Genomic DNA, 17,077 nt, shown 5'->3' with positions numbered 1-17,077 from the left:
ATTAAATCAAGAGCAAAATTACTAAAATTATTGAAAATATTTGAAATTTGCTCATTCAATGTAATTAAATTAATTACTAACTGGAATTATTTAGTTGTATTCCAAAACTTATGGCTTTAAAACTTGCCTGATTAGATTATTAATTACGAATTCAATTTAAAAATTAATTCCTTAACACGTTTTTTCATATTTTCCCAAAATAAGACCAAAAATTCAAAAAAATTGTAATATTTTAATTAAATTGCAATGCAGGGTATTAACACTTTTCAGTATAATTGATACATTTATACATATACACATTATGACTGACTTAAATGGTTCAGCTCAAAAAAATTAAAAATAAATTCCAAAAATTTTAATAAAACCTCAAACAAAACAAAACAAAAATTGAAAAATCCTAATAAATTCTTCATTTTATTGTCAACAAATAAGTGGTCAAACCAAAATTCTTTTTTCTCTTTTTTTTTTTCATTTAACAAAAAATATTTTCGGAAAAAAAAAATTTTTTTTTTTGATCTTGTCTTAAAAATTCTTTTGCATTTTTTTAATTAAATAAATTATTAATTTTGTTTTCATTTAATTTTCTATCTCTTTCTCGCTCTCTTTCTCACACAACACAACTCTTATCATAATTAAGTAAGTAAGTGATCAGGTAGTAGAATTTCAAAAGTACCTTAAGTGACATTTTTATATTTTTGTTTTTATTACAAAAATATTTTAAACTTTCCGAATTAAGCACAAGAATAAAGAAACGAAACAGAAAAAGTCTTCCAACTAAGCTAATAATTTTTATAATTTTAAATTCATAACTTTAAAAAAAAAAAAAATTTTCATAATTTCATTAATTGACAGTAATTAAGGAACTTAAAAAATGTAAACAGAATTGACAGTACGAGTATTTTTGTTTTGGACATGAATTTATTGAAAATTAATGCGCACATGCCAAAAATTTAACATAAAAATTTTAATGTATAATGTATGAAACAAAAATATACAAAACTGTTATTGAAAAAAATTTCATAATTAATTTTTTACATTAATTATTAATTTCGAATTATTTTATTGTTATAATTATAATATAAGCAGAAAATAGGACAGATTTGAAGAATATAACAAAATATAATAGATTTAGTGTATAACAGAATAAAATAAATTCAATATAAGAGAATATAATCGAAAAAAACACATACACATATTTAAAGAATTTCTAATAATTTCTAGAATTTTAGATTTTCTAAAAGATTATTAAGATTTTTTTCAAGAACGCGAGAGGGCTCTTGTAAAAACATAAAACACTTCTTGAATTTATTTATTCGTTCGGTCAATTTTGTTCCGAATTCTAAGCAATTTCATAATCATACAGTCAATCAAATAAAATATTGAGCTATACCACTTTTTTTTTCCAAAAAATATTTCAAATCAATCATTATTTTTTTAATATTCCAATAAAATCAAATTCTACACAAACATACAAAATAATTTCCAATTTTATACCGTCACCACCTACCCAAAATTTGAAAATAGTTACATAAAAAAAAATTTTTTATTTCATCGTTTACTTATTAAAAAAATTTATAATCTAAAATTCCAAACTAACCTCAAATATCTTATAAATCAACTACCTTATAATTTCCAATTTAAAAAAAAAATAATCGATTATTTTTCTAGTAATTTTTAAACAAATCAATAAATTATAAAAAAAAATCAATAAATGACAGCTAACATGATTTAGAACCTTTACTACATAATCACTTTTGCAATATCGAATCGAATACAAAAATATATACACACACACTCATACATAAGCCCAAATTATTATTAAGTCAAAACTAGAAAAAAAAATCAAAACCATGTCAAAACTATCATCATTTCCAGCAATCAAATTTTATTAATTTAAGATAAAAAAAAAACAAAGTAATGATGCTAATAATAATGGCACAACAATAATGATATTTTCGGTTTAAAATATTTTTAAACTTATTATTATTATTGCTATTTTTTTCTATTATTATTGTTGAATTTAAGGCGCCGCCATCATCAATCGCCGTCGATAATTACTATTACAACAATAAAATAAAAAAAAAGGGGTTAATACTTTGTACCGATTTCATATCGTTTCAAGAAATTCATTATGTTTAGAATGAGATTATTTTTGCGCTCTAATATTAGATATATAATAAAAAAATCTCTCCTCAAGTAACGAATACTTAAATTTACTCACGAAACTATTCAACGGTATTTCGAGTTGTTCATCTTGTACCTATTTATCATATAAAATTTTTAAGTAATCGATTTTTGAGTAAACACACAAATATGTCAGAGAATAAAGTTAGAAAAAAATTAATTGGATAATACGTATAAGATTTTTTGACATTTAAATCGAAAATTGAGAGAGAGAGAACAGTGCATTATATGGAAATCTTCACGGTCAACTATTTTAAGATTTAATTGAATATGCTTTAATTTACGAAAACGACAACTGCCGTCATATGTAAATATATCATAACTGTTATGACAATATTATAAAAATCACATACGCATTGTAAGTATGCTATAACACCATTATGAAAGTGCACTGTTATAAAAGTGCTATAGCAATAAGATCATATGTATGTGGTTATTGTAAGTGAAGCATTAAGCTGTTATGTAAACGAACTGTTATGATAGTATAATAAAGAACATAAAATAGTTATTGTGCGAATAAACTGTATATGATATTGTTATGCAAGTATACTGTTATGTAAGTGTACGGTTATTGTAACCTAGTAATTGTAAGTGTATGATGACACTATTACGCCAATCTGTCGTTATAATGGTGTTGTAATGGTGTTGTAACGTTGTTTGCTTAATAGTTCTGTGGAACAATATTTAGTCTACTTAAATTGATTTTATAAATATAATTATGATTTTCGTGACAAATCTACTAGTTACCTACAGCTTTTGTTCATTATTACATAACACAATATTTAATAAACGACTAGACGAACAATAAATTTCAAAATTACGGTACTATTTTTTTTGTGAAAAAAATACAAATGTACTAAATGAAAAAAAATTTTAATTATTAAATCCGATACTTTAATATCGGAATAAAATCTAAAAAAAAAAGTATCGATTTTTTAATTTTTTTTTTCTTATTTAATTAAACTATAATAATAACATAAAGCTGACAACATCAATATCATATCAAATACAGACAACAATTCATAATTATTTTTGATTTGTGTGAGATAAAAAAAAAATATAATAATTTTTTTTTTTAATTTAACTGCTTATTAAAATATTGATGATTGTTGTAGTGATAATTATCATTATTATTATTGATGATTATTTGATTATAATAATGATGTTAATATTAAACGGTAACGGCGACGGCGATGACGGCAACGAAGACGACGACACAATAAATAGTTGAAAATGACATTGAAATCCCAAAAACTATAATCTCTATAATAAATAGAGTTACCATAGAGAATACTAATTGAATATGAAAAAAAAAAAAATTTTTTTTAAATAATAATAAGGTTTTCTATAATGACAATTTATGAGTTGAGCATTTAAGAGTCAAATCTCTTATTTTGTAAGTATTATTGTGTAATTTCAAAAATATATGAAAGAAAAACAGAAGTTAACTTGAAAGAATTAAAATTCTCTCCCTCGTTTATAAGTAATTAATTCAATGATAAGATACCGAAAAATTATGTAAATTAAGATTTTTTTTCTTTTTCTTAATAAATAATTGAAAATTATTTAGTAATTATGATTTCGTAGAATATTGGAAACAAAAATAGCTAAGTATTTTACATAAATACTTAAATTCACACATTTAAAATAAAATTATGACATTGTTTTGAATTATTACATAAGGAAATGAAAATAATTTTTCTTATTTTAATCTCAAATTATTTGAAAACAATAGATTATTATTATAATTATTAAGATTTAAATGAAAAAAATAAATTTATAAGACGCTTATGTCACCAATATTGCAATTGATATTTTTTTGTCGGATATTATCAATTAAAATACCTTCTGGACTTCAGTAATTTTTAATAGGAATCGAAAAAATTTAATCTAAAATCAATGTTAAATTACTTTTATTAAAATTATAGTAGAAGGTAATTATGACAATACGATCTATGAATAACAAATTTTTTCGCGTATTAATCGATTTTCAACGATATCGAAAGCAATCGATCGCTATCATTGATTAAAAAAAAAATGTCAAAAATTTCCTAATTTTTCCTAACCAAATTTATTAAGCCCTCATTTTTTTTTTACATACAAAACGTCATTTGATTTTCATTTTTTGTACTAAGGCAGGCATTACATTTTCAAACCAAAAACAATTTGTCAAAAAAAAAATTTTTTTATAGTCAGGTAAATTTTTTATGTTTTAACATTTACTTAAAGGCACTTGTCATACCTCTAATCGCGCGATATAAATTTTAATGTGAAATTAATTATTTTATTTGTTATTATTATTAAATATAGCCAACTATTAATCCAAAAAAAAACCCTTCTCTGTTTAACGAGACCCTTTTACAAGAGTATATGTATGTATGTATGTACAATAATTGAAAATTTGTTGAATTTTTAATTCTAAGAAACAAAAAAACTTTTGTTTTGACACAAATTTTGTATAAGTAATTTTTGACACAATATTGCGGTTGACATTAGGCAATACAAAGAGAGTGTTTGTTATGTTGTATGTACGATCATTAACATGAAATTAGAATTTTAAAAACAAAAAGAGAGACAGAGAAACCGAATAAAATGGAAGAGTTTTAAAAAAGAAGAGACAAAAAATATGATTCGTTTTAGGTTTAGGGCTACCATATAGTTTGAAATACAAACAAACATTTAGTTAGAAAATCACGTACTTATTCCTCCATTGTTTGTTATTATTTTTATTCACTTTTTTGTTTTTGTGTTTGAAGACGCTCTTACATACCTACACATACCATTCGTATAACAGAATTTTCTTTCTTTTGATTTCTTGTAATTTTTATTGTTTTTTTTTTGTTTTTGTTACCTGTAATCACCTTGATTCATGACCTTATTTTATGTTTCATTAAAGAAGTTAAAAGAGGAAGAAGAAGAAAAAAAAAATTCTTTTGTGCATTTTTTTTATTTGATTTTTTTTCTGAATTTCTTATTCATTTTTTTTTTTTTGTAAATTTGAAAAGAAAAAGCCGGTGGGCATAAGATTTCTTTAATAATAGTTACATTTGAAAAATAAAAAAAAAACTTTCAAAAAAAAAAAATAAAAATTTTCTTTTTTTTTTTTACAAAAGCAGCAGAAGTGATGAATTAAAAGTTACTTAAGTAAAAGAGACGGAAGTGACTTATTGAGGAAATAATCATTTTTTACATTCATTCATTTACAAATATAAACAAAGATGATAAATTTTTGTAAAAAAAGACCTACAAAAACTGAGCAAACATTTTTAAAAAACGCTTATCTTAATAAAAAAAAAAAACATAAAAAATTGATGAATAACTAAAGTGATCAATGAATTCTTAAAAAGAAGATTTTTCGAAACTATGTGTAAGTACTTACTTTGGATGTTGTACAAATAGTTTAAAAAGGAAGTTGAATCAGTTGAAAAGGAAATTGAAAAATAAATAGCATAGGTACACGTCTGCTTTTAATTTCTCAGCCTCTAAAATACACAAATGTTACATAAAAAAAAAAGAGAAGGTTTGTTAAAGTGGAACATTGATTAATTTGGGAATTTGGTTTCCTCCATGGAAAAACAAACATTTCCTCAAACATTTGTCTAGATAATAGAGTTTACAGTTTCATTATTTGTTTAAATTTCATGTTTTTTTAAATAATATTCTAATTTTTTTCATTTAATAGTGATTATTTGATGAGAATTTGTTATCAATACGAATATGACAGCATTCGTATTTCACAATTATAAAATAGATGTCGCTATTAACTCGTCACAATGCTTTTATTCAATCTAATACCTGATATAAGCTGTCAAATGCAGTAACAAAATGGCGAATTTTATGAGATATTAAAAAAAAATTGTGAAAAAATTTACGTTAATCAAGTGCTTATATTTTCCTATTCTGTAAAGTTCCTGATCTTCTTTGCAGACTTGTTCATACAGGAATCATTAATTGAAATAATTGTCAAAATCATTGCAACAAATTGAAATGCCAAAACCGTTCCAAATTTTTTCACAATTTAATGGAAAAGTAAAATATTGCATTCTTGATTAAGCTTCATTCAAAGACACAAACCCTTTAATTGTACAAATAAATTATTAATTAATAAATATGTAAAAATTAAGTGACAACTAGTTGTCTAGACTCCATTAATTTTTATTTCTAACAAAAATTTAAGATTCAAATCAATAATTTACAGACAAGTCTTTGATTTCAAAATTTTTAATCAGTCTGTTCAGACACTTTATCCGTAGACGCTAATAAACTATACATTTTTATATAAAATCACCATCCCTTTTTCTTAATTAACTTCTAATTCTTTTATACTTCAATTTAAAAAAAAAAATCGAAATTCCAAAAATAAAATTTATTTATCCGAGAACCCATAATAAAAGGTTCTTTTTTTTGTGTCTCTCAATATGAAATTTTCAAGTCAGAATCTAAAAATAAATCGCTAAACAGAGAAAAAATAATAATGACAAAGAAATGCTTGTCCAAAGCTAAATATGAATTCAAATAACATGAAAACTTTTAACACACAATAAAATTGAATTACTTGTTGTGTATATGAGTGTGTACATGTGTTGTTATAAACATCAATTTAATCTCATAATGACGTCATTATCAATATCACTTCTATAAAAGGATACAAAATAGCAAACAAAACTAAAATAACTACAATTAAAGCTTAAAAAAAAGAAAAAAATAAAGATGCGGTGAGCTTCAAAATTTTCTCTACTTAAAATAAAAAATTCAACCGGCATATCTATGTGAACCTATCATATTCCCATAAATAAATATAAAAATGGGAAAAAAAAAAACAAAATTCTAAGAAAAAATAAAATAAGAAAAAATATGTTTCATGTTTAGAGAAAAAACAACAACAATAACAACAAACAAACAATGAAAAAACATGAAAAAAAAAACAGTGACACAAAAATTCCATAAAAACAAAAAACAATAAGCAAACGAAGAAAAAGCTAACCAACCAGGCATGATTCACAAAATTAAAATGTGTGTACGTTTTTGTCTTTAAAAATATTTTTTGTATGTTTACAAATGATATTCAAATAATAAAAGTGGAAAACGGAAAACTTACGAAACAGAATTACTTGTCAAGAAAATTGAACTTCTTTTTGGCGATACCTTCACTTTCTTCCCCATATTTCTTAAGTATTTACAATTTAAGAAGTAAAACGAACACCAGACTTGCATTAAAACGGCTTGTCCAAGAGAAAGTTTTGACCTTCTTATAGAACGCACGACACAAAATAATAAATAAAGGGAGCATAAAGGTCACATCTAGTTTTTCATAAGCAAATGGCTCACACAGCGCTTGCATTAAAATATTATGTAACTTAGTTTACTATCGCAAAAGAAAGAATAAACCAGGAAACGACAATATAACAGCGCAATGAGGCTTGTATACCGGTTTTAATCCTGTTATAAAAGTTGAAAAGCCAATATTAAAAACTGTTAAGGAAATTTTAACATACATATTTCTTTTCTGACAAACTTCCCCACTTTTCAATACTCATATAAACTTAAGACCGCTTTTTAATAAAAAAAAAAACTAAATAAACAAGAAAAAACCGAAAACTGCAAGAACAGAATTTTGACATTTCACTCTATAATAAAGTCAAAATTTAAAGCAAAAAATTTCTAAAACAAGTTCTACTTTTATAATTCTAAATTCTAAAATCAATTCATTAGAATTTTTATAAAAAAAAATAAAACTGAAAAAAAAAAAAAACTAAAAGTGAAACAGAAAAATACCAGCATAAAAATTGAAAACTTTTTTGTTTTTGTTCCTAAAAACTCGTTTTTGATCGACCTTAACAGAAATGTCATTTACCTTGCATTTGCCATGTGTATTGTCGCCACGCCATTTTTTTTTTTTTTGCTACTATATATTTATTTTTTGCTATTTCTGTTTTTTAATTACAGCTACAAGTAGCATAACAACAACAAAAAAAAACCGAACGATTTTACAAAACTGACTAAGATATCAATTACAAAAAAAAATCTGTTTTAAAAACTTAGAAAATTCAAAAACAAAATCAAAGCAAAAAAGAGAGGCAACAGGCAAGCAAAAATAGAAAAAGTCAAGTGAAAAAACCCTTTAAATGGAAAATAGAAAAATTCCTTAAGAAGAAAAAATTTTGCAACGAATAAAATGACTAATAAGTAAATTAGATGCTTTTCATGTTGCACTCATCTCTGTAAGTCGACCGACATGCATACAAGGCTCTATTCATTTACAAGTGTTTACAAAAATTTTACAAATAACATAGATGAAATTTTGTGATTTGAGAGAAAATAGAGAAAAAATTATTGGGATTTTTAGTTAATTCTCTTATTTCCGAACAAGCTTTTCAGTGAGAAATTAAATTATAAATACTTGTCAAATACTCTCAATAAACGAACATAATTTGTAAATTGAATATGACTATTTCAATTGAAAGTATGACAACTGAAAATGTGCCGCTACTAAAATGTTTCTAAAGCCGACAAAAAAAAGCTTTCTCGTTCACTTTCCATTTCTCAAATTCTTAGAAAGAGCCCGCAGTCATCAGTGATCACCAACATCTCTTTAAAATTAAATTGTTCATCCGAGGTTCAATGGAACACAACTTGTCAAATATAAAATTGAAATTCTCAACAAAATTTAAGAAAAGGCAACCCTTATTCCATTGGATTACCTCCGTTAATTGAAATACTTTTAATTTGTTTATTTTGTTTCAATTGTCATTTTGATGATTAATTCCAATTTAATTCAACCTTTGTTTGTCATTATTTTAATTTCATGTTTTCACTTTTTTTTAATTTATAAATTATCTACACAGTCTATGTATGTACACACATGTATAATCATATGATACGAAAACCGAAAATAATACAAATTTGTTCACAAAATAAAAAAAAAAACAAAAGATAAAAAAAAGAAACGTGAATCGATGACGATTTCTGTGCTTTTCTTTTCAATTGTACAAAATGAAATTTGAACTAATAAAAACGAAAACAAAAAAAAATTAAATTAAAAAATTTTTATTTATTTTCTGACTATGTCTGGATTTTCCTCCCAACTCAAAAAAAAATGAATAGGATACAAAAAGTATGAGTAATTGTTTTTTTTTCTCTCTGTGTTCTTATCATACAAGGGAGAGAGTAGTTTAAAATAGTTTCAGTATATTAAGGTAACAAAATATTAACAAAACAATTTAGTGTTTGATAAGGTTTCCAACGTGTTGCATAATATACCAGAATTTTATTTTGTAATGAATTTTCTAAGAAACATTTGATAAAATTATAAAAACAAATATGTAAATTACAAATGAAATTTCCTGTTTACTAAAAATATCGATGACTAAAAAATATTATCAATAAATTTTTTAACAATGTTAATTTTTATTGTATAATTAAAATTTTAAAGAGAGTCCCGGTTGAAAAGTAAAATAACAATTAATTTTTACTTTAATCGATTACAATTAAATCGAACAATTTCATCGATTACAATTAAGTTATTAAAATTATTTAATTTAAGAATTCAAGCATAAAAATTGAAATAAAACTGTATCGCTATTCCCAGTGCAACATGTTTGAAACGTATTGCAACATGTTTGATTCACTCTTCAAAAATTTTGTAATTAACAATTTACACTTATCTTTTGTTATTAAATTACTTACAATTTGTAATAAATAATAAAAAAATTATAAATTTAATTAAAAAATTCAAGTCATTACCAATTGATTTGTCAAACATTTTAAAACAGATCTATTTGTCATATAGTTTAAGTAATCGATTTACTTAATTTTTTTATTTTCTATAAATTATACCCCGTCGTACTTTGGAATTAATAAAAAAATGAACATCATTTACTATATTTAACTTCATGATAAATATGTATAAGCAACAAAAATATTAACGCAACACTTACACAAATCGTTCAAAATGTCATGAACCTTTTAGATATTGTAGCTAAGTTAATTATCTAAAATTAAATGATAAAGTTCATTACATATATACATACCAACATATACACAAATTTTAAAAACCTAATAGCATTACTAATTTATATTATCAAACTATTTGATAATATTGTATATAGATAAAAAAATATATTTGTGCTTATTTAATTAAAAATAAACAACGGGTATGTCATACCTTGTTTACAGGTATCTAATAGTAAAAAAAAAGCAAAAACTAAGCCGTAAAGAATAACTATTTATGAATATTTTCAATAAGTACGTGAGTACGTACTTTAAATTACAAATTATATAGACAAGTTAATGGTTTTTAGTTTTAAAGCTTTCATAAACCACTATAAAAGAAGGGAAAATGTGTTATGTAGGTGGTAGTCAAAATGTAAATATTTCATTAACAAAATCAATATTTTGAACATTTCGATGATGTTTTCTACTCTTTTTTTTTTGCTTGTAAAATATGCTTTGGAAATTACTTATCTTATAAACAAAAACTTAATTATTATTAACATGTGAAATATTTTCTAATAAACGTAATCAATAAACAAGTATGATTATTACATTCCATACAAAAAATTATTCTTTTCCCACTTGAATTTCAAAAATTGTTTATAAATTTTTATTTTTACATTAATTTCATTTAATTAATTAATACTTATAACTTAGGTATAATTTATTTTTAAAAATGATGAAAATTCTTAGTCAACATTTACAAATCAAACATTATTCATACGGATTTTGTTTGATCTCATAAAAATTTAATGAAAGTTTGATATGTAAATGTTGCGTGAATTTTGTTTGATGGAAATAAATAGATAGCAATCAAATTCTAATCAAACAAAATGCGTGAATTATATTTGATGTGTAAGCGCTTTGATATTACAGAAAACATCCGCAATAAAATAATTGTAGACTCACCCCTACCTACAAATTGTGACTTAAGGTAGGGGTGAGCAAATTTCTCCTACATTAAAAGATGTTTGATATGTAAATCTAAATTATTAACAAGTATCATACCAAATTCTAATGAAAAAATTCTGAAATTTCAAAACTTAATAACAATAATATGAAATTTTTGGCAACATAGCTTGATGCCACCGTGCGCCCATTAAAAAAACATGTTAATCAAAATTAATTTTTTTTAATTAACCTTTTTAACCAGGTATACACACAACATTTTTATAAATAATTACCTAATTTACTTATAATAATTTTATTTTAAGATTTTTTTTTTTTGAGGTCATCATAACGAAAATTTTTATTTTACGAAATCATAAATTCTACTGAAATTTTAATAATAACTTTTATAATTGTACATAATAAACTCTGTTTATGCTTATATGTTTGTACACATGTGCTAATACCAAAAAAATTACCTCATACAATTTAATCTCATACAATACTTGTTTTACTTTTAAAAAAATTCTTATAATTCATACTTTATTAGTTTTTTTTTGTTATTTTTCTTGTATTTTAAAGTTAATTCCTTTTTTATAGCCCAGTTAATTAAAAATACAAATATAACTGCTTTACTTAATTGTTAAAAATTCTTAAATAACAAAAAGATGAAAACTGAATTGTGAAGATGAGCAAAACAAGAAAAGAAACAGAAAAATTCAAATTGGAAGCTGTAAAAATCTTCATCTTTAGATCTTCGCCGAATTATTTTTGGTATAGAGAAAAGACAAAAATCTTCTTAACAAAACAAAAATTATTAGAATTATTAAAACTAAATAACAATAACAAGAAATATGGCCATTATAATCAAATAAAAAAAAAAGAACAACAAAGAATCGTCAAGGTCAGAAGCTTTTAAAAGAAAAAAAAAATTAATGAAAATATAAAGCGAGACTAAAATCTTAATACCAAATGCGTAAGTAATCGAATTTGAATTTGAAAAATAAAAATTTTGCTGTATGAAAACGAAACTGAAAGACTAATAAAATTAAATGTTGTAAATTTTTTGGATTTTTTAATAATAACCACTAAATATTTTTTGGCTTCTTATAAGTTGTAGCCATAATATGCTAGTTTTAAGTAATGCCATCTCTATAGGAACTAGAAAACAATGTAAGTATGTGTATATTATATGCATATGTATGAGTATTAAATAATGATTCCTATATTTATAGAATGTTCTGATGTCATAAATATCAACTTAATAATTTTGAAAAAAAAGCTGCACTGAAAGTTGAGGAAATTATTAGAAATATTCCATACTTAATTGTTCAGGAGAATGTTTCTTTTGTATAACTAAATCAGTATAGAACACGGCAACTTTAATTCAATGACATTTTCGATTGAAACTAGCAGTCGAATGCGGTTTCCGTGCGGCAGTTTTATATTATAAACGTTTGTACAAACAAAAAATTTTGACAACCGCTTGCGGCACTTATAGCGTTTTTAATTTACATTAAGAAATACGTGCATTATTAACTAAAAGGTTATGATTTCAATAGACCCAAAAAAATAATTGTAAGAATGAAAAGAAATCTAAGTCTACAACGAAATCAAAAGAGTAGTAACAGAATACTTAAAAACAAAATCTAATTTAAAACACGATTTAACAAAAATGCATGTTATTGAAAAAAGAGGCACATTTTTAAATTCTATGGAATTGTATGCGTTTCTTATTAAAAGAAAAGAAATTTTAATTCATAGATGGTTACAACAGGGTTTTATACATAAAATTAGAAATTATTTATTTAATTTTTTCAATTTTTATAAAATCACGTTTAAGTCTTAAATAGTGTAAATCCGCTAACATTAAATACTGAAATCATTTCATGAATTTTAAATAGGCACAATATTTTTCATTTTGAATTTTTGTAAGCCAATAATCGAAATTTATTTAAAATTTCAATAAATGTTTTGTTTCAAATTAAATTTTAATTTACTAGTTACCAATGAATAACACAAGAGTGTTGGAAAATTATATTACAAGTTTTTATTTTAATAGTAGTACGTGAAATTCATATTACTTACGAGTATAATGTAAAATTTTACACAATTTAAGTCAGTATTATTGGTAAATAACAAATGGGAATTGAACATAGAATTGAAAATTGGGAATATTATAATGGTTCTTTGGTAACAAAAAGCAATATAACTACTTTTTAATTGAAATAAAACTCTAAATAATGTGATCGTTTCGAGAAATAAGTATTTAACTATGAAATACAAAACAAATTTTGAATAACAAATAATCAAATAGTTAATTATGCATATTTAGGTGCCCATTTGCTATTGCTTTACAAGAGCCTTATTACCTTAGTTCATAAAATTGTATACATTGTACACACATTCATGCGTATAAATTTAAAAACTGTTATATAATTTCGTATAAGCATATTAATTTCAAGTACCTACTTAGAATGTGACAATTCAAACTTATTAGTAATTACTTATCTGATTTTTTAGTATACAAGTACTTGAAATAAACGAAATTGTACTAAATCATTAAAATTTTGATACAAACAGTTTTCTTCAATTTTTAGTCGAACACCGTATTTTACACTGATTAAGTATGTAAAGGAGGTTGACCTACCAATAATTTAGTTTAGTCGGTAATGACCTAGATTTAAAATATTCGAATTAAAATTTATTTTAAATACACACATTGTAACCACAAATTGCTTAAAATTTTATTAGTTCGCCAATAGAATTTTAGTAGTATGTACCGAATTGCAAAATACTTATAATACTCCAAATAATACTAGTATGTATACACAAAATATCACACGACATTTTTATGATTACAATTTTCCATCATAATTTTCTTATTGTCAACTTAATCTTGAAATATTTTTTTTTACATTTTTGAAAATTCAATTTCTTAAAAGAATTTCAAATACTTAAAGGTGAACAATAAAATTTTTTTAAATTACATTCAATTTCCGAGTATATACAACGTAATATACGTATGTATGTATGTATACCCCTACATACTTAGATATATTATTCAAAATTAAAAAAAAAAACTATTGACCAAATATACATACATACATACTTAGTACATTTTTATCTCATAAATAAAATCATTATTATTAATATTATGTAAATATGTATTAAATAATATTCACCAAAAAATAAATAATAAAATAAATAAATATTTATATGCAAATAAAATTGTACTAACAATAACAACAACAAATACACACTAATAATAAGATAAACGATAAGACGGTAGTAAATTTGTACATACATGCATGTATATATATAGAGAGCAAACATGTGTTTATTTTAAACATAACATTGAAAAATAATCACAATTCACAAAATATCATGAACATGAAATAAATGAGAAATTATTATTAAAAAAAAAAATTCGATAAAAATTCTTGACCGTGTCATTTTCCGCTCAATATCGTTATATAAAGCTATAATTTTTTTTGTGCTATATTTGAGAAAACACAAAAATTATTTCATTCAAGTAGAAAACTTTTGATATAAGTACATAGAATAATTTGTGCTCGAAATTATTTTAAAATTTATGTATAATCGATAAAAATCTTAAGGAATTCACAATTCTGCACAATTCTAATAACATAGTTCCAAATGTTGAAACTAAAATATTGCTACCATTATGATTTGTCCAGAAATTGCAATTCCAATTTGTCAAAAATGACTAATAACGCAACGATTTTTAAAATTTCTAATAAATTTGTGCACCTTGTCTACAATATTAGTTTCCTATATTTAAGTGTTCTAGTTTAGTTTGTTAAATTAATTTGGGAATTTTAAGATCCCAAATGGCAATTTTTGTATGCTAAATCTAGCTCAAATTTGTTATACATGATGTTATACTTGTATTAATATTTGTTAAATTTGTTAAATTTTCGTCTTATACTTAATTTTTTGAATAACTTCATTAAATTCTTTGAAAAATTTGAAAATTAAAATTAATATTTAAAATTCTAGCAACAATTTTCTCATTATTTTTTATAATTCTAAAATGTAAAACAAAATTTTTTTGAGTGTTTTTTTTTTGTCTTTCTTATTTTAAAAAAAAAATGCTTGTTCTGTAATGTAATTTCTCTTTACTGGTTTTAGAGCTACACATTGTAGAATTTAAAAGAGAATTGCTGTCAAAAGAAATTCTAAAATTCTTTTCCTCTCCTTTATATTTTTGTAGCATAGCTGTCAAATATTTTTTTCTTCCATGTTATTTTCTTCAAACCAAAAATTTTTTCTTAAATGCCAACTTTTTTTTTTTAAATTTTAATATTCTCGAGGATAATTTACAGATAAATATTAAATTTTTATTATTAATTAATTAAATTTTCACATTTTCTTAAATTAAAATTCCAATATTTAAGAGAAATTTAACAAGATGTGAAATTAGAACACAAATTTGGTGAGAAAAATTCTTTTCCACACCATTATTTTTTTTTTAATTTTTTATAATTTAAATCACTTTTTATAATTACATTTTTTTTTTTTTAATTTTTTAAATTACATTTATGTATGTATATAATTTGCGTGATTGTAACAAACAACGCTACAAAACGTTTTGTTTTCCGTGTACAATTTTAATTACTTTACAACATTTAAAAGAATCATTTACAAAAAAAAAAAAAAAAAAACAGAAACAGGAAAAAAAATCAAAAAAACAATAACAGAACCATTACAGAAATTAAAGAACCGTTCATCACAAAATTCATTAGGAGACTAAATTTTAATTAAGTAAACAGTTTCAAACTTTCCTCAACTTGAAATTTTAACATTTTTATCTCAAAAAAGTAAAAAAAAAACTCTGGTATTAAAAATATTACTCACTCTTTAAATTTTAACTAACTCATACAGTTGTACACTAATAAAAAAATTATAAAACTACTCAAAAAATTTAACAACTAAAAGATATTGTTGTAAGCAAAATTAGCAAGATTAGCATTTTTAATAATTGAGTATAAAAAAACAACTCAAAACTCGATTTAATACGAAGAAACAGATGTAAATAAGCAAGCTTATAGGTACATACTACATAATATAGTTTGAGTTGAGTGAAATATGGCAATGTTGTCAAAAGTTAAATGGGAAAATGAACGAATTACAGAACAAGGTATTAATTTTTAGTACCAGAAATTTGCGTTCACAGAATTGACAATTGAAAAAAAATTCCAATTTTTGTGGGCCAGGATAAATATTGAATCTGTCAAAATTTTAATATGTCAGTTGCAAAATTCAAGTTAATGTTGATATTAATTCTTCTCACAGAATGGTAGAATAACTAATTGTAACTATTCGCACTCTACTTAAAAAATTATATGTACTCAAAGACAAGTAAAATGGCAATAATAAATTTAGAAAAATTAAATTCCAATCAGGTTATCGTTATATACATACTTAAAAAATAATATAACTAAAGACTAAAGAGAGAAAAAAAACAAAATAATTACTGATCTATAAAATAAACAATTATGAATTTCACTCATTCACAGTTTCAGTACAATTTCTTATAATAACAATAATATTATTGTATAAAAAAGTATTTGACGTAGTATTTGTAAAATAGATAGAATATAAAAAAATGAGTGAAATTTTTATATAACCGTATTTGACATACATATATAAGTATAATATAGTTAATAACATTACACAAACTTATATAAGTATGTAGAACAAAAATTATGTTCTTTTTTTTTTATTTAAAAAACCTTGACTTATATTTTTCATAAGAATTTGAAAAAATGCTCTATATTAGACACAATAGAGCCGGAACCATTGTGAATTGTAAATTTGTATGTTTTTCTGAATTCTGTATACTTAATGTAAGATTGTTAATTTGTTACCTTTTATTGTTACCTAACATGATTATAAATTTCATTCCATAATTAAAAATAATTTACCTGAAAAAAGACAAAAGAAAAAAGAGTAAGAATTTTTTAATTAATTAAATTAAATTTTATAA

The sequence above is a fragment of the Condylostylus longicornis genome, unplaced genomic scaffold, assembly GCF_029603195.1.
Source record: "Condylostylus longicornis isolate FDR11 unplaced genomic scaffold, ASM2960319v2 ptg000011l, whole genome shotgun sequence".
Taxonomy (NCBI): domain Eukaryota; kingdom Metazoa; phylum Arthropoda; class Insecta; order Diptera; family Dolichopodidae; genus Condylostylus; species Condylostylus longicornis.
This window is presented reverse-complemented; position numbering follows the sequence as displayed.